The sequence below is a fragment of the Hordeum vulgare genome, chromosome 2H (genome assembly GCF_904849725.1).
Source record: "Hordeum vulgare subsp. vulgare chromosome 2H, MorexV3_pseudomolecules_assembly, whole genome shotgun sequence".
NCBI classification, from domain to species: domain Eukaryota; kingdom Viridiplantae; phylum Streptophyta; class Magnoliopsida; order Poales; family Poaceae; genus Hordeum; species Hordeum vulgare.
In genome coordinates, this window is record NC_058519.1 from 411,712,610 (window position 1) to 411,732,195 (window position 19,586).

The 19,586-nt window shown below is 41.9% G+C and overlaps 1 pseudogene; it reads left to right on the plus strand.

Moving 5' to 3' along the window:
* Positions 1–6,077: 6,077 nt before the first annotated feature.
* On the plus strand, positions 6,078–19,375 carry LOC123427721 (annotated as a pseudogene).
* Positions 19,376–19,586: the final 211 nt, after the last annotated feature.

The window sequence follows — 19,586 nt, forward strand, 5'->3', positions numbered from 1 at the left end:
CAGGGGCTAGAGTAAACATCCAAGAACAACTCTCTAGTTGACAACTTAATCAAACGAAGCATGGAATAAATCCTACGAAAAAGACAAGAGAGCAACATGGTAAAATATCGCATGAACTAACTTACTCAAAAGCTAAAACTAATTGCACAGAAAATTCCCATGAATTTTTCTACCCTGGAAACATATAAAATATGTGGGGTTGCACAACAAAAATAATGCCGCACGTAAATGCGAGATAAAAACCTGTACACGGAAAAATAAACTAGCGGCAATTCCCTACACGCAAAAATACCAACATCTACTCTAAAATACATGGAAAATTGGTTCCTAAAACATGGACATTTAACCTACGGCATTCGAGCAATCCGGTCTTGCGCGAAAAATAAATACGGGCACTATCCTATCTAGACAGCACGTAAACCTAGATATATGGCAGCTCAAACTACGTCAAACAAGCATGCAAGTTGTAAAATCGTAATCTAGGCGAAATTCTACACGAGATACATATCTAATTCATCGCGATCCGACATACGGATAAAAAGATATGGGCGTTTTATTATACGGCTATTTTTCTGGAATTTACTAATTCCGAAAAATTCCTATTAACTAACGGGTGTGACAGTGGGCGTTGGATAGCTAAATGGCGCACGGGCGAAAATAGAAGGTCTCGGGGCTGCTCACCTTGGGCCCTGGAGAAGAGGTGATGGAGGTGGGCCTCGGGCGAGCCTCGCGCTGGGGAAGGAGACCAGACTGCGTGGCGCTGGAGTAGCCCACGCGGTGCTGGGCCGGCTGGGGAGCCTCCTGGCGAGGCCCAGCTGGGGTCGCAGGGAGCCGGACGAGCTGCTCGCCTCGTCTACCTCCCGCACGAGCAGAGGCGGCCGCCGTTGACCCCGACGAGGCAGAAGGCGAGGCGGGGGCAAGCACCGGCGAGGGGCGGCGGGATCCAGGGCCTGGTGCGAGGCGGCGGCCCGATCTGGCGGCGCAGAAGGTGCTGGCGCAGGCGGCGGCCGACAGGGAGGAGCACGGGCTCCGGCGGGATGCGGCTGCTCCGGCTGCCGGATGTGGCACGGGCGGCTCCGGGGCGCAGGCGGCCGGTTCTGGTGGGGCTGGCCGGCGGCATGGGGCGCGGGGCTGCTCGGGCACGGGAGGCTCGGGTAGCCCCGGGAGCCTCGAGAGGAGCCGCGGGCAGGGAGATCCATGGGGGCTCGGCTAGGGTTTGCCTCGGGCCCGGATGGGCTTCGGCGGGCCTGTCCCGGGCTCGGGCGGGCCTGGCCCGGGCTCGGGCGGGCCCGACGGCTGGCGGTGGGAGACAGTGGAGAGAGAGAGGCAGAGGCTAGGGTTAGGGGCGCGGATTTTGAGGCAGAGGGGGTTTGGCTGCCTAAAATTTAAGGAAGAGGTCTATTTATAGAGAAAGGGGGGCTAGGTTAACCGGAATTTCGTTCCGGATCCAACCGTGGGGTCGGATTCGAACGATTCCTCACGCGGGAACGGGTACGTGGCTGTGAAGAGTGGTTTACCAGAGACGAGAGGGAAAACGGGCGGCGCGGCAATGATTTTTAAAACACTGATAACCGTCCGACGGTAGACCGAATACGGTGCAGCTACGGTCGAACGTTCGGGTACCAGACGGTCTCCGATCGCGACGAAACTTGACAGGCAGCCTACCTATATTAAAATAAGACCGCACATCAAATCTCAACCCAATCAAAGGAAGTTTTACGCACACTTTTAAAACAAGGTTTCAACGATGCCACGGGCGCGTGCGTGTGCGGTCGGACTCGGAACGGACAACGACGAGAACCGGCAACTAACAACGAATGCAAGTTTTGAAAACTGGGAGCAACAGGATGCCGATGCAATGCTGATGACGCGCATGATGCAATGATGATGCGACAAATAAAGATAACCACACGACAGAAACGGAATAAAGGGGGAATCTTCTGGAACGTCGGCATCGGGTTGTCACAACTCTCCTACACTACAAGAGGATCTCGCCCCGAGATCCAAGAACTAAAGGGGGAGAGGATGATAAAGAACAAGAGGTAAAAACTTAGTCGCTTCTTGGAAAAACAAGTGAAACCAATGATCTTTGAAGGTTGCAAAGAGATGAGGACTGATATGAGAAAGAAGCAAGAATTCACGGAAAATTTCGGCAGCACTTCGGTAGGAAAATGGGACAAACAATTCGATAAGAAGGAAGAATTAGACAAGATATGAACAATTTCTTACACCAAGAGGATACATTAAGAACTTGGATTAATGACAAGCACCATGATAGCAACAATCCATAGGAAAAGCTTTAGGTGAAATCCAAACCAAGATAGCTCAATGAAGAAATCATGGGTTGAAAATATCTCATGATCATAGAATTGGTGGGTTTAATTATCTCATCTTGAAAGGAAATCTCTTCGAAACTCCTACACTAACAAGAATGTTGTAATACCACCTCAAAGGATAACGGAAGAACAATTGCACATATAAATGCAAGAGAAATGATACTTAAGATTGTCCAACAAGAATCTTTAAGAACACTTGAGAATGGATTGAAACCTTGATGAACCACCATGAAGGACCTCTGTATACAAATGAATGATGCAAAGATATGAAGGTAGAAAGAATAAAATTATGACCTGACCAAGATTTAGATGAGGCCTCACCAAGTGATACTTAAAAGAACTTGACACTCCGGAAAAGAAAGATAAGCGCTTGAGAAAACAATTGATATCATGAGCCACTCCGGAAGAACAATTGAAATCTCTTGGAAGAAGGAAGAACAAGAATAAAAATTATGATATGCTCATCCTTATCAAGTTTAATTGATGACAAGCAACGAATTTAGCATCGCACTTATTCCTCTTGAAAGAATCTTGAAGAGACAAAGAGATAAGCACCACTTGAAGTATAACTGAAGGAAGCACCGGTAAGAATTCACAACTGAACGGGAATTCCAAGAATGCATGGAAACACATGACAATGAAGAGATCATGATCCACCTAACAGAAAACTTGAATAAGGCACCGGAATAATCGAGAGACAAACGAAGAGACAACAATTGAGAAGAATTGAGGATGAAAGCTGAAAGCTGAGAACGAAGAATCTTCTGAAATGATGGCCTTCGGAGAATCGAGAATGAAACAATTCAGAAATCCACCGGATAGCAAGAAATAGATTCTCATGATTAGGAACAAATCAAGATGATGCCACAAGGCTGAAATGATGAATCTCCAAGAGAATGGACCAAGATTTGAGAGAAACACTCCTTCGGTCTTCAAGCTGAAAATAACGAGAAGACCACCACCAATAATAACTGAGACACTCCGGAATAATGAAGAATGCAAGGTTGAGCCAAATATGAGAATTAATTCAAATATGCCTTGGAGAAGGGATATGACTGATGAAATTCATACTCATGTCATCTATACTACTAATAAAAGATCAAACGAAAACTTCTCTACGTACACACAACTATTACCCCCACAAAAACAAACACCAATCACCACCACACAATTAGACAACAAATTACAATCTAACGGCCTTCCACCATCCATGCACCACCACCGTGTGCATCTATACTACTAATAAAAGATCAAACGAAAACTTCTCTACGTACAGACAACTATTACCCCCACAAAAACAAACACCAATCACCACCACACAATTAGACAACAAATTACAATCTAACGGCCTTCCACCATCCATGCACCACCACCGTGTGCATTTACCAAATTAACTAAGGCTGACCATGCTCCACCTCCTCCTACAACCAAAAACTGTTGCACCTCCACGAAAAAAAAGGAGCCAATCAAGTACAGAAATTTAGGAAGAATTAACGGGAGTCGTCGCCTCCGCGTCCAACTCCCCCTCCCCGTCCGCCTGGCGATGTCTGGCTCCGGTCATGGTAGCAGCAACCAGCGCCGCCGAACCGAGCAGGACAGGCCGGGAGGCGGCAAGAAGGGCGGCGGAGCGGGGTCGGACCGGGATGTGAGGTGGGCGGAGCAGCTGTTGGGTCCCTGCCCCGTCGCCGCGACTCCTCCCCCCTCCCCGCGCTCGCCCGACTCCTCCCCCACTCGCCCGCCTTCTCCCCACCTCGCCGCGCCTCCTCCCCCCGCTCGCGCCTCCTCCCCCTGCTCGCCGTGTCGCACCTCCTCCCCCTCGCTCGCATGCTCCACGTCTCGCACCTCCTCCCTCAACGGCCGCGCACCCACCCTCCCACACCCTTTCTACCTAAGTCAGCCCCAAAATCGAGATCGGTCAGGAGATGCACATGGCGCTCCTGACCACACCGTGCTTTCCGATCGGCGTCGTCGTCAATGTGATCGCGGCTGCACATCGGGTGAGGAGGTCGCCGCGTGATATTGCGCCGAGGTCGGCGACGGGGGACGCTCGCCGTCGTCCTCCTCCTGTGCGTCCATGGCGCTCACCATGGGTGGTACCACACGCACCCTCTCGGCCTCTCCCACTGCAAATCCCACTACTTGAATCGATCTCCATGGCTCATGGTTGTCAGTACTCTGTTTGCCTGCAGGAGAGGTGTTGCCGGAGCTCTATGTGGCCTTCAATGCAATTGTTTGGCCAACGGCCGCGTATCTTCGTAAGAGGAGGAGAAAGGGAGGAGAACGAGAGGCCTAGCGGTGGCTGAGGAGGTGCTCGCCGGTGACGGCTGTCTGGCGCGCGTGGTTGAATCGGGGCGCTAGAGTTTCCATGCCGCCGCTCCACGGCAGAAGGTTGACGGGGAGAAGCAATCGGCCGGTGATGGCTCGGATTATTGTTATGCGGCAACCACGGCTCGGGAGCGGGCAGTGGCTGATTTATCTCCTCCCCATTCCCTCGCCCTTCAAAGGTTCAAGATTTGGCATCCTCTTCTCCTAGACGCCGAGAATAAGGGGCCGATCCAGAAAACCAAGCCTGGTGGATTGATTCTTCGTGAAGATCCGCGCATACACAAGAAGCAGACACACATCTTGATGGATTTGTCTTTGAGAAGCACACGCACACATGGAAACTACAAGCTGCCTGTGAAGACAGCTTCAGCCTAGCCGCCAAGGACGGAATCACGGAAAGGTCTGCTTCATCCGAACCGACCGCGAGGACCACGCTCATGTACACACATACATATACCAAGATTGATACTGAGGATGAATGTTTTGTAAGTAACCTCTTTGCCCTGCCCCCTCTTATATTTACAGAAAATTTAAGTGTGGTACACATGTGAGAATGCTCTGCTTCCCTCGGCTATACACATGTGGTAATTCATTATCACTAATTAAGAATCAAGAGCCACTACATTCTTGAAAATTGAGACTGTGTTAGTTGGTTGAGGTTAAACTTGATAAATGCAATTTAATTTTGTATTCCATCTGACAATTCAGTTGTATTATTGATTTTGACAGTTTTCAGGAATTTTAAGCCGTCTTTTGATTTTAGCTTCGTCAACCATCCTGAATTATTTAATGTTAGTATGAGATACATGTGTTCCCAAGATTAACCGTGAGAAATGTGTAGCTGACCACTTGGGTATGTTTGATTTCATTACTAGATGCAGCGACAACCACCATTGTTCATGATCTATTCAAAGATACATTATTAGCAGTGCAACATCTCTACTGATTCAATCAAATAGTTTGGTTCTTACTAATATTTAAGCCAACTTCATTTTTAGCCTGCTCGGTTTTTGGGTGCATGTCTTTAATAGAACAACAAATTGATTTTAGGTGCTAAAATAAACATTGAAGGCTACTTCTTCATGGCAACTATTTGTAGAAAGCAATCTCGGTGGAGATCCCGACTATCGATGTGAAGCCACGGTGGAAGAAGGACATGGAGATCACCTTCCTAAAAGGAAGGATCTCATTTTTTCGATGCAGTTATGTGTTTCAAAAATTTATTGGGATGCTATTTTTATATTAACTCTATCGTCTATGAAGTTATATTTATAGATATTTCATTTTTCGCATAAGAAGACGCACCTTTTTTGTTTTAAAATATTTTCTGGAGTAATTTTTTTGATTAAACTGCATGATGTTTCATGTGTGTGAATTGCATTTTAGCTAAAAAATAGATAACAAGGTGGAGAGGATATGAATGGTTGTGACTTCAAGAGTCGTACGAGGAGCCGACTTGATGAGATTGAGGGGAAGTTTCTTGTGGAAAGGGTCGCCCTTGAAGCCAAGTACCAGAAGCTGTATGAACCATTCTACGCTAAGGTATGCTTACTCCGTGTTTATAATGTTTCAGGTGAATATATGAAAAGATATAACTCCTGTCCATTTCCTTATGTGCAAATTGTTCCATTGTTTTGCATGGTTTCAGAGGTACAACATTGTAAATGTAGTTGTGGAGGTTGATGGCATTGCTCAAGAACCTACGAGTGAAAATGTTGCAGAGGGGGGAGATTCAGATGGTATGAAATCAAAGTTTGCACTGCCTCTTAGAGATCACCATTCTGATGTTCTGTTAACCTTTTTTCAGCTAAAGGAATACCAGATTTCTGGCTCACTCTTTGAAATGAAATGAAGTGTTGAGTGAGGAGGTAATTCATAGCGTGTTGTATTTGTAGGTGTTCTTAGCTCCTCCCTTAATACATTTCTGACTATGTACTTGCTTAATTCTAGATCCAAGAGCGTGATGAGCCTATTTTGAAATATCTAAAGGATATGAAGTGGTCTAGAATTGATGACCCTAAGGGTTTCAAGCTTGAGTTTTTTTTCATGCAAATCCTTTCCTCAAGAACTCTGTCCAAACAAAAACCTATCATATGGTTGATGAAGATGACCCAATTTTGGAGAAAGCAATCGAGTTAGTATTTATTTACCTATTAGTTGTTGTTTCGTGTATAGGATTCTCATGTTCTATTGTAATTGATGATTGTATGTGCATTGGTTATTAGACTAACACATCATGTGTGCTGGAGGACTAAAATTGAGTGGTATCCTAGAAAAAATGTGACACAGAAGATTCTAAAGAAGAATCCCAAGAAAGGTTCAAAGAACACAAAGCCTATTACTAAAATTGAAGAGTGAGAGAGCTTCTTCAACTTTTTCAGCCCCCCACAAGTAGCTGAAGATGATGAGGACATTGATGAAGATGTCGTATGTTCAAGATTCATTGCTTATTTCAGAGAGAGCAAACTATGCATTCTTCACAATTCATACTAAACTTTTTCATTCAATCTGTGATGTAGGCTGATGAACTGCAGGGTCAAATGGAGCATGATTATGACATTGGGTAAGTGTTGTTCATGTTCTGGTGCATGTTTTTTAATGGGAACAAGAGACCATTGCCCTGCATATAATGCCATGTCTACACATTGAGTTGTGTATTTGGGTCTGGCACAAGGCCCATATTGCTGATTTTGTGTTGCTGTTGAAATTTAACTTTTAGGTCTACAATAAGGGATAAGATCATCCCTCATGCTATTTCTTGGTTTACCGGCAAGGCTGTGCAAGCTGAGGATTTTGATGATATGGAAGATGGTGATGAGGATGACGATGATGAATAAGATGACAAGGATGAGGACAAGCACGAAGATGAGGATGAATACGAGGAAGAGCTAAGCAAGCCAACGAAGAAGGTAATCTTATCTTGCAGCCATAGAAGCACCTATTTCCGCTCTCTGCAACATTACTCTGTTCAACTGACTTTGCTAATACATTTCTTTTGTATTTGACTGGGCAGGTGGCTGGCAAACCGAAGGTACAAACTCTACACTCATTTGAGAAATTGGTTATTTTCTTTCTATTTGCTGCTTGGGGAAACATGCGTGTCCCCTGTTCTCCGATCTGCCTTTGTACTTTGACAGATTATGTGTTTTGTTTAGAGGAATTTATTTTGTACTTGACAGATGAGGAGCTGCTGTTAGGTTCCACTGAATCAGTTTTTAGCCCTTGTTTCGTATATTTTGCAGAGGTTAGAGGAATAATTAGTCTTCTATGTTTCTCTAACGAGTTTGTGTCTGGATGAATACATATTGATAAAGTAGATGAGAAATTACCATCTGGATGTGCACAAAATGTTCTCCGTTTTTAGCGAGTACATGTGGATGTGCATAAAGTGTTATTTTTTTAACGAGTATATGTGATACATAGAAAATGTATATGGTGGTTTCCATTTTGGATTACCTGGCCAGTACATGGAGCTTATTTAATTTCCCATTATTATAGCATTATCTGTATTGCTTGACAGATCATGAGCTGGTGCTATGTTCCACCAGATCGAATTTTTACTCATATTTCTTAGGCTCTGCAGAGGGTAGAGGGGTAATTAGCATTCCTTATTTTTCTAATGAGTGTATGTGAATTCATTCAGAGAGCAGAGGAACAGTTATCATTCTCTTTGTGTCTTAGTAAGTATATGCGGATGAACATCAAGTGTTCTCTGTTTTTCAATGGGTCATATGTTGATGCATAGAAAATGTATATGATGATTTCCATTCCGGCTTACATGGGTAGTACATGGAGCTCATTTAGTTTGTCCGAACAGTAATACTTATTCACAGATTTCCTTGCCTCAGAATTTATTAATCCAGTTATGGTATGGTTGCCTATTACTCCAGATGATTTTATATTAGCTATAGAGGACACCTATGTTGTGTTTCCTTTGCCTAGAGAGCACACTAAAATAATGTTTGTATCGATATCATTAACTGAAACATCATGATTCCATTTTTGATCAATCAATGGATCTGACTAATATAGACATATTGTAAGAGATATTATTCATGTACCATTGGTGCATGCTTTAATTGTCAACCACGGGCCCGGCGCCGAATCTGGCAAACACGGGTGCCACACCTCCAGCGATTAGGTAACTGATTCTACCTATCAATTGCATTTGTCATCTTGATTCATTCCAGTTTTGCGTCGCTCCGCTAACCCTAACATTGCAATCGTATCTGTTTTGGGCCGGCGTGCATGAAGGGACTCCCAGTGACTAGATGTCCAGAACACGGATGAGAAAAGTTCATCCTTAATGATAGAAGTCCGACCAAGAACTGTCAGTGTAATGAAGGATTTTTTGTTATTTTTGTGGTACTCGATTTTATACAAAATGACATGGATAGGCCAAAAATCACGGGTATGTTATATAGCTCTTGTTCATACTTGGAACTCCAATCTGATGGATTCTGCTTGCTATTACTAAAGATAACGATGCTATTCTTTATTGTATTACAGACTATCAAGACATTGGTGATTATATTAAACCAACATAGTTAGATTTCTTAGTTATGCTGAAGATGATAAATCATGTCATGGTTCCTTGCCTGCTTATTTTGCACTGTAATTTTTTTTGACAATATGATGTGATCACACATCATTACAAGATTCTTTAATACTACCTTTGTAGAACTCTGGTCTAGGAGTATTCAGCCAACCGTGCTTTCAAACCAATAGAGAATGTGAGAGATAATATGTTGCTCGATACTGGTGAGGATAGTGCACTATTTTGCTTGATATTGAAGCATCAGATCTTGTTCTATGCAACTAAGACTATTTCTTGCCCCTAAAGCCGTGAAACTCAACAATACATATGTGCTAGACTTTGATGAGAAGTTAATCTGTATATGGTAATTCTACCTTATAGGAATACCTACATTATTCCTAGACAAATGGAAGTCATATACTCCCTTTGTTCTTCAAAAATTATCTTGCTGAAAATAGTTTGGTGGTTTCCAATGCAGACTAAAATTTGAGTTGATGTTGCTTTCTGCAATTATCTTAATCTCAACCATAAGATTGAGAGAGATCAGTAGACATTAGATCTTTGAGTAAAAAAAATTGTAAATTAGAACCTTTGGTGAATTGTAGACAGCAAGATTTCATCGTTTGATATTGTAAATGACCTAGACTTGATGGCAACATAATTATTTTACGCCGACCTATTGAACCATGAAACAACATTCCTGAGCTTTAATATTTTGGTATAATAACAATCACATCCGATCTCCGAGTTGCCAGTTTCATCACCAGTACTGCCATTTTAAACAATCTAGGACCTAGACTCGACGATCACATAGTTATTTAGATTGGTGTACTGAGCCATTTTTCAGCAGGCGCCAATTATATGCCAAGCTTTATATAGTTGGAAGCCGAAAACTTTAGTGACAAAAAGCGTTGTCACTAGCAGTTATTTGTCCAATGAATGTGTGCATATCATTCACTTGTCTTGATGTGTGCATATAATAAAGTTAGTGTGGGACATTTTGTTCAAAATAAGCCATGCTTGGTTTTTGGAGCTGCATCCATCACCTAACGAAAAGAAGTCATATATCCACCTCACGGGTGTTTGTTTTGCACAATCTTATACATTAGGACTTTGTACTCCTTCAGAAACAACACCCTGGCAATATATTCTTGCTACTTTTCCTCGTTTCATAACCGTAGTTTCGATCACAAATGTTCGAAATATATGCTTGTTCAGAGGTGATGAATCAGATGGAAAAAGCTGAAAGTAAGTGATTATTTGTTCATGTGTTGATCAAGTGATCATGTTTGGACTTGAATGATAAATATGGATGGAGCTATTTTATTATTAAAGATTGTTTTTCAGTTGGAATTATTGTTGTAAATAATATATTTATATGTGTGCAGTTTGTGATTCTATATTCATGATATTTAGATAGATCTGATTTGTTCCTTTATAGCATAAATGGACTTGAATTATATTGTAATTAATGAATATGCACAATGTACTTTAATTTGTTGAGATTTCAAATGAGGTTGCAGGAATCAGAATGGAACTCTCATGTGGCTGACATAGCTTTTATGTTTTATTTTTAGATGAAATTTCTATATTTACTTACCTCAAGATATATTTGATTTCATTTTTGTGTGTTGAGACAAGGAGCAAGCAAACTGTTGATTTTGTGAAGAACAATTGTCACTGAATTGTTGATTTTGATAAAAAAAAACATATAGCCTGGAAACAAGAAAGATATTCTATACGCTAAATGATGCAGGAAAAGATGATTCAGCGTGCAGATTAATGTCAAAGAGAACAGACTGGAGGTGGTGTATCGGGCAACATTGGTGATGGTCTTAGCAGCTAAATAGTGGCGAACATCAGCTGTCGTAATATTGTGAAAATATATTATGATTATGATTTAGGAAAGTCGTGTTCAGTACATATCTCGTCAAGATTTAAATTCATACAGTATGTGAAATGTTTGCTAAATCCTTGCTTGTGCAAGACTACATATCACTATATGTAAACTTAAAATGTAAGCTTCATATATTCAAATATTGTTTATTCATTAAATTTCAACAAAACGTGTGTTACACGTGCAAGCTTACTAGTAGTTGAAAAGAATTAAAGACCTCCGGAAAGATTACAGAGCTTATAAGATCCTGGGAAAAACCTGTGGGTTATGGGGCCACTCAAAGAAACCATCGTTAGAAAAGATTGCTTAGAAGAGAGATATTGCACCGGTATGAAGAGAACTAGATGAGGTTAGCACCTCGAAATAATTAAAAGAATTGAAAACGAGAAACTACTGAAATATCTTTAACACTCCGGATAGAAAAGAGAGGAATGAATAACAAGAAGACTCATAAGAATTTCCAACATGGGAAAGAATTTAAAAGATGAGAATGATATGAGGAACACGAATAACTGAATTGAATTCACCGGAAAGATAACAAGATTGAATAAAGATGAACACGAAGCTTCTGAGAATCTTCACAATGAATCACCGGCTACAAAAAGGAAGAAGAGATAGCGGAAGCATCACTGAATAAGAAGGCACTTGGATGAAATCCAAACATTGAAGAAAAGGGCGGGAGGGCGGGGAAAAACAAAGACAACTTGGGACAGATGAGATGAACTCCGGATGGAATAAGAGAATGATCTTGCAAAATTATAGAGGATAGAATACACTTGAAGAGAAGCACACCGGTTGAAAAAGAATTAACAAAACGACTCTGGTTGACAAGAATTGACAAGAGAATTGATTTGAGCAAAAGAATTTGCATTCTCACATAAAAATATGAGAACACCTCTTAGGAAAGATCTGAAATCACCACTTGACATCGAAGTAACTTGAATTACGATATACAACAAAACAAAGGATGCGGCTTACAAAACAAGCCAGAACAAACTCATCAGAGAGATTTCGTCCAATATTTTCATGGACAGGACCGCACGGGCTCGATCCTTACAGTAGCCATCAAGTGCAAGGCAGTGCACCCGACATACGAAGCGCCCCCTAGTCGTAGCAAGCTACAAGGACTCTTTAAGAGACAACGTGTACCGCTGTAAGTCGACCGTGAACAAACGAATCCACTAGATGTCGAATCCCAACCTAACATCATGCATTTGTTGGAAGATTGTCCTATAAGCAACTACTAGAATTCCCACCTATGAATTCCCGAAATATCTGGTCATGCAATCTGGTACACGGATACAAGGAGTAATATCACACAACTCCAATACTAACCCGTCACATGTATCACATCCGTCAACACACAACCAGAATCTCGGACCTTCATCTACAACAGACCCTCGTGATCACAACGATACAAAGTATGGCAGTACTCCCGACCAATCTGCACCAGTACTAGGGACATCGGGGTTATCTCGCCACTACTAGTATTGAAGCAATTACGAACATCCTTCATTCTGAGATACTAAGAAATCTGAATGATAACGATGTGCTCGAGAATCCCCTGGAGCTCAACTCCCCGGAAGAAAATCAAGTCAGGCAGGAGGCACCAAGACAGAACTCCGTCACATCGGCATCATATAGATCTCAAAAATATCCGCGTGATCCTAAAAAAAATTTGAGTGAGAAGAGGAGTAGAGTAAATTATTACGTCAAGATTCCTCACCAGAGCATAGAAGAGGAGAAAAAAGAATCCTACTCTCTCATATATAACTAGACACAAAGTAGTTTTTCACTAGACTTGACTCGGCCATGTTCGATCAATCAAGGGGGCTCCTAGGTCGGTACTGGTCTGATACCAACTTGTCACGCCCAAGATGCGACCCTATCCTCAATTTGGCACGAAGGCCTCGTCAGGGATAGAAGCGCATCTCGTCGTGTCGCAAGAATGGATATCGTTACAAGTACATGTACCGAAAAGAAGAGATATATAGATAGAATTGGCTTACACTCGCCACAAGCTACATCAGAGTCACATCAGTACATTACATAATCATCAAGAGTAAGAGCAGGGTCCGACTACGGACGAAAATAAACGAGAAAAGAAGAATGACGTCCATCCTTGCTATCCCAGGCTGCCGGCCTGGAACCCATCCTAGATCGATGAAGAAGAAGAAGAAGAAGAAGAAGCAACTCCAAATGAACAATCAATGCGCTCACGTCAAGTAACTTTTACCTGTACCTGCAACTGGTGCTGTAGTAATCTGTGAGCCACAGGGACTCAGCAATCTCATTTCCAAAGGTATCAAGACTAGCAAAGCTTAATGGGTGAGGCATGGTTAAGTGGTGAGGTTGCAGCAGCGGCTAAGCATATATTTGGTGTCTAAACTTACGAGTACAAGAAATAAGAGGGGGAAGATCTACGCATAGCGGACGTGAACTACTGATGATCAAATGAATGGTCCTGAACACCTACCTACGTCAGACATAACCCCACCGTGTCCTCGATCGGAGAAGGAACTCGCGAACGAGACAGACACGGTTACGCACACAGTTGGCAAGTTTTTAATTAAGTTAACTTCAAGTTATCTAGAACTAGTGCTAAACAAAGTTTCCACGTTGCCACATAACCGCGGGCATGGCTTTCCGAAAGATTTAACCCTGCAGGGGTGCTCCAAATAGTGCATCACAAATTACCACAAGCCGCATAGAAATCCTCGATCACGACACTCGCAATCTCGTCGGATTCCTTAGTGGAAAACCTCAACTCTGAGATTACCCAAAGCATCACTGGAATCCCGATGCACAAGATATCTCGTCAAAGGTAAAAGTAATCCAGCAAGGCCGCCCGACGTGTCGACGTACCCGATAGGAGCCGCGTATCTCATTCTCAGGACACGGCGGATGGAACTATCTACGAGTGCCAAACCTCGAGTTTCCTCGCGGTGGCCCCGCACGCATACCGTTTGGGACCAACACCATCAGCACTGCCCCCCCCTGTTTATGTAAAATTACTCCTCGGGTAGCGCTAACTCCCTATGCATTTCAGTGTTAACAAAGTTATTATGTTGGGCAAATGTAGAACCAATGTTGGGCCTTGCCAAACCAGCTTTAATCTAAAACGAATTATCAAGGGGGTCCCCATAATAACCCCGATCGTGTTAGGAGCGCTCAATTATGGAACATAACACCTGTAGCCGAAACTAAGGGGGCAAAGGTGGAACAAAACACCAGGCTAGAAAGGCCGAGCCTTCCACCTTTTACCAAGTATATAGGTGCATTAAATAAACTAGTCGTGAACCCGTGCGTTCGCACGGGCTAGTTGTAAAATATTAACTTAAAAATTCCATACCATAGAAAATGGAAAATTGTTTTGTAAAACAACATTAACCCGACATAACATCCAAACCTAAAGGAATCGAGATACCAGGACAAACTCATAGGGTAATATGTTTTTGTGAATAAGTTATAGATATCTCCAACTGAATGTCTATTTTAAATTCATGCAGACTAACTCCCTAAGAATGTTCACACGATTGTCGATGTTAGTTAGATATGAAATACTCCCTTCATATCATAATGAGTAATGTGTTGCATTTACCTTAAATCAAACTTTTTTAAAATTGACTATGACTTTTTGTATTATTTAGATTCGACATGTAAAATCATATGCACTCATTCTAGAAATAAATAGCTAATGTTACATCACGAAGGCCATGTGAGTGTCCAAAACAACACTTATTTTTTATATAGAGGGAGTATTGTATTTAAAAAACTATTATTTATAATAATATGTTTATTTCCTTCATCGTCATTTTGGTCTACTCAATTTAGTAACTCATTCTAGAAAAAAAAGTGAACAAACATATACTATCATGGTTGATAATTAATATCCCTCCAGAGGAAAAGAAGTAGCCAGAGAATACATATTTCTCAAGTGAGTGAATTGATATCATTTAACGAATAACACAAAAAATAAATTTGAATAAACAACGCCCAATATAACAAAGTGCGAATAAGAGAACATGAAAAGTCATAGAGAGCTTATGTCAACATCAATGGAAAACCTATAACAAAGCAGACTGCATTAGATTCACTCCTAACACATAATAAAATATGTATATATCTTGACTTACTTTTTTATTTTAGATTGTATACTACTAAATCGTTGATAGTCTTAGATGAACATTTTTATTTCATATTTATGTACATATTACATGGCAGTATTTGCATTTTATCGGAACAATAGTTGGTAAAGAGTGTTCACTACCATTTTATATGCAACTTCCATCAGTTATACAGCATTGATCAAGGACGCTTCTCCATAATATCGCTGATATTCCTATCCAGGCAAATATTTTCGGTGACAATTAAAAGGGGAATTTAATTTCTTTCATGTACTTAGTTGGCAGACTTTTGATAATCTTCTTCCAAGAGAAATAGTTGCGGGGTTCACAATATTGTAGCCATATACGGAAGGGCTTAGCCCAAATCTACTTGGCAACCTGGTAGAGGAAGAATAGGTGCCACACGGTTTCGATCTCATGCATGCACACTCCCGACAAAATAACTTGTTCCACCATCCATGATGTTGAATCTAGTCGGCACACCAATGCTGGTTCAAATGCAATCAGCTAAGATCTTGCAATCCGGAATTGGTATGCCATAATGATTGAAGAAATTAAAACCAACTAAATATTTATTGGTCATTGACCTTGTACTGATAATCATCATAGAAATGCATATTGAAAGGCCTTCTTCCCATTATGTATAGAGACAAATAAGAGTTACTATGGCCAGATTTACAAGAACAAATTACAAACACATGCTTCATCCTGCATCACCATCACAAAGTTCTGTGTTCTTCCTTGGCCGCACTGTCTATGTCATCATTTTTTTGCCATGGTATATGGATGCTGACATCCTTTTTGAAAAGGATTGAGGGAAGGTAGGATGAAGGGAAGGCACATAATTAAATTGATCTAAGCATATACGGATCCTGCTATAAACTCATAGTTAAGAACAAACGATAGAGGACTTCTATGTCTTGGACAACTACGGCCTTACGTACCTGTGAACTATCATGCATGGTGTATGCTTAGTTTTTTTCGATGCAACCATCATTTATCATAAAACTATTCTGTGCTTCTTGTCTTTCTATGTACCTCTAGACTACGGCTGGACATATGGGTCTAGAATTTCAAGCCAGATGCACCACCTGTAGATTCTATGCCATAGTAGCCTTACAAATAAGTTTGCGTGGTGCAGCAATCTCTGTATACTCAAGAAAAATAGCAGAAAGGAATATAGTAGGCATATACCTACTAAATCAACACGCAAAAGATACGGTTGATTTAAATATAAATTGGCAAAAAAGAACAAATACATAACTGATTAGTGTGCGAATAGAAATATGATCTAGATGAGGAATCAATTTTAATACGATAACCTCCCTCAGTGCGCGTGATTCATGCCCCAACTTTTTTCCCCGTCGACACACGTGATCCATGCCCTAAGTTCTTTGCTCCAATTTTAGAGAGATATGTATATGTTCTTCATGTGGGGGAGGAAGAGACTTCAGAATGGAAGAGAGAGACGTGAGAGAGGGGGGGTAGAGGGCCCACATCCGAAGTTGTTTGATGTTTGATCTATTTAGATACAAATACTGATCTGTTTTCATGTAGGAGGAAGAGATACATGAGAGAGAAAGAGAAAGAGACCTATCAGAGAGAGAGATGCACAGGATCCATGCATCAAGTTCTTTCCTCCAATTTGAGAGAGATACGTATCTGTTTTTCATGTGGGAGGAAAAAGTGGGATGAGAGAGAGAGGTGGAGAGAGACGTGGGAGAGAGAGGTACATGATCCATGCCCCATGTTCCTTTGCTTCAGTTCCAGAGAGAAACTGTTCAGATTTGTTTTTCATGCAGAAAAAAAGAGAGACATGACAGAGAAAGAGAGACACGTGAGAGAGAGGGAGACGTGAGAGATTGAGAGGGAGAGGGAGATTGAGATTGTGTCACGTACTTGCTATTTTTTACTTGGAGAAGAATAGACGCTGGAGGTACATATTTTATGGGTATTTTTTTATCTTAAATTATTTTATCTTAAATAACGCTGGTGAACAACTACCATACTTAATATATTTCCAGCCGAAGTAAACTGGATGAAAGATTTGTGTCTTTTTATTTTTTTTTCAAAGGTTAATATCCACCGTAATAACTTGGTCCCACCTTAGATGAACGGCTCGTAAATTCTAATTAACATAGGAATTTCTAGGGAGTCTCTAATTAGTATAGTCGAACGGGTCCTCACAATCCGACACGCTGCGGAACTCTATCGAGACGAAGCAAACCGGAAACACAAAGCAACACACGATATTCACCACACGATGCACAACACATATGATGCATGAGCATCTGAATACATGCAAGTCACGGCATGACAAATCACGACAAACAAACACTACACATTAAGTGAAGTTCAATATGCAACGAAATGCATATTGACGAAACTCCACGTTTAATTATTTAGTTCTATCCCGATTAGATACACGGAAATATTAAATGTGGTTAAACATGGCAAGAGATGACGCGCAATTAACCTACCTATCTAGGCATTTTAAATGAGGTCGGAAATGACATATAGCACCTCGGAGACGACCTCACATGTTAATTTACAATTCTGTCCAGATCTGGACTAACACATTTAATTGGTTGTTAAATAGAAAAACAAATAGGTTCACGTGATTCTACGCGTCGAGACAAGCAATTTACACATAAAGAACATCTCCAACGGAGCTACGGATCAAAAGTTACAAGCACCGCAAGATATGATGACATGAATGCAATATGTGTGCAACGACAGCAACGAGCACTTCAAAACATACAACCAGCAAGAGAAAATGAAACCACACGAGATTCTAAGCAAGTTTCATGTAGGACACGATCAAATCGGAGCTACGGTTCAACAACTACGAGCAAAACAAGAAATCACTACAATCTGCGAAAATCAGCCACATAGCATTTTCTACGCCCCACAACTACGAGCTACACAACTCAAATATAATCAACCAAGGCATGACACGAAAGAGGGGAAGAAGCACTACAACGAACAACTAACAACAACTAGCATGGCAGCAAGGAACACAAGGAAAAGAAGTCACAAAATGGCTTCCCACACACTATTTCAGACTTCGTGAAAATTACACTTCATGAAAGTGCAGTTTTCGGTCTGAAGGCATATTGACAGCAGAAAAATCATAAGCTACAGGACTCCAAATGGCATGAAAATTCACAGCATGCTAGAGAATCACAAGGTCTACAACTAACTCCATTGCACCAACCTCAGAAGAGCTACAGATCAAAAGATAGAAGCAAGACAAGACAGCAACAAAATATAACAGATTCCAGACTTAGAAATATTTCAGCACCTCCAAATCAGCACTATTTCTAGCAACTTGAGAGCAAGTAAATCACACCTAAACATGCATTTCTATTGCAACCAAAAATACCAGGGGCTAGAGTAAACATCCAAGAACAACTCTCTAGTTGACAACTTAATCAAACGAAGCACGGAATAAATCCTACGAAAAAGACAAGAGGGCAACATGATAAAATATCGCGTGAACTAACTTACTCAAAAGCTAAAACTAATTGCATAGAAAAATCCCATGAATTTTTCTACCCTGGAAACATATAAAATATGTGGGGTTGCACAACAAAAATAATGCAACTTGTAAATGCGAGATAAAAACCTATACATGGAAAAATAAACTAGCGGTAATTCCCTACACGCAAAAATACCAATGTCTACTCTAAAATACATGGGAAAGTGGTTCCTAAAACATGGACATTTAACCTACGGCATTCGAGCAATCCGGTCTTGCACGAAAAATAAATACGGGCACTATCCTATCTAGACAGCACGTAAACCTAGGCATATGGCGGCTCAAACTACGTCAAACAAGCATGCAAATTGTAAAATTGTAATCTACGTGAAATTCTACATGAGATACATATCTAATTCATCACGATCCGACATACGGATAAAAAGATACGGGCGTTTTATTATACGGCTATTTTTGTGAAATTTATTAATTTCGAAAAATTCCTATTAACTAACGGGCCTGACACTGGGCGTTGGATAGCTAAACGGCGCACGGGCGAAAATAGAAGGTCTCGAGCTGCTCACCTTGGGCCCTGGAGAAGAGGTGCTGGAGGTGGGCCTGGGGCGAGCCTCGCACTGGGGAAGGAGGTCGGCCTGCCTGGCGCTGGAGTAGCCCACGCGGGGCTGGGCCGGCTGGGGAGCCTCCTGGCGAGGCCCAGCTAAGGTCGCGGGGAGCCGGACGAGCTGCTCGCCTCGTCTACCTCCCGCACGAGCACAGGCGGCCGCCGTTGACCCCGACGAGGCAGAAGGCGAGGCGGGGGGCAAGCACTGGCGAGGGGCGGCGTGATCCGGGGAGTGGCGCGAGGCGGCGGCCCGATCTGGCG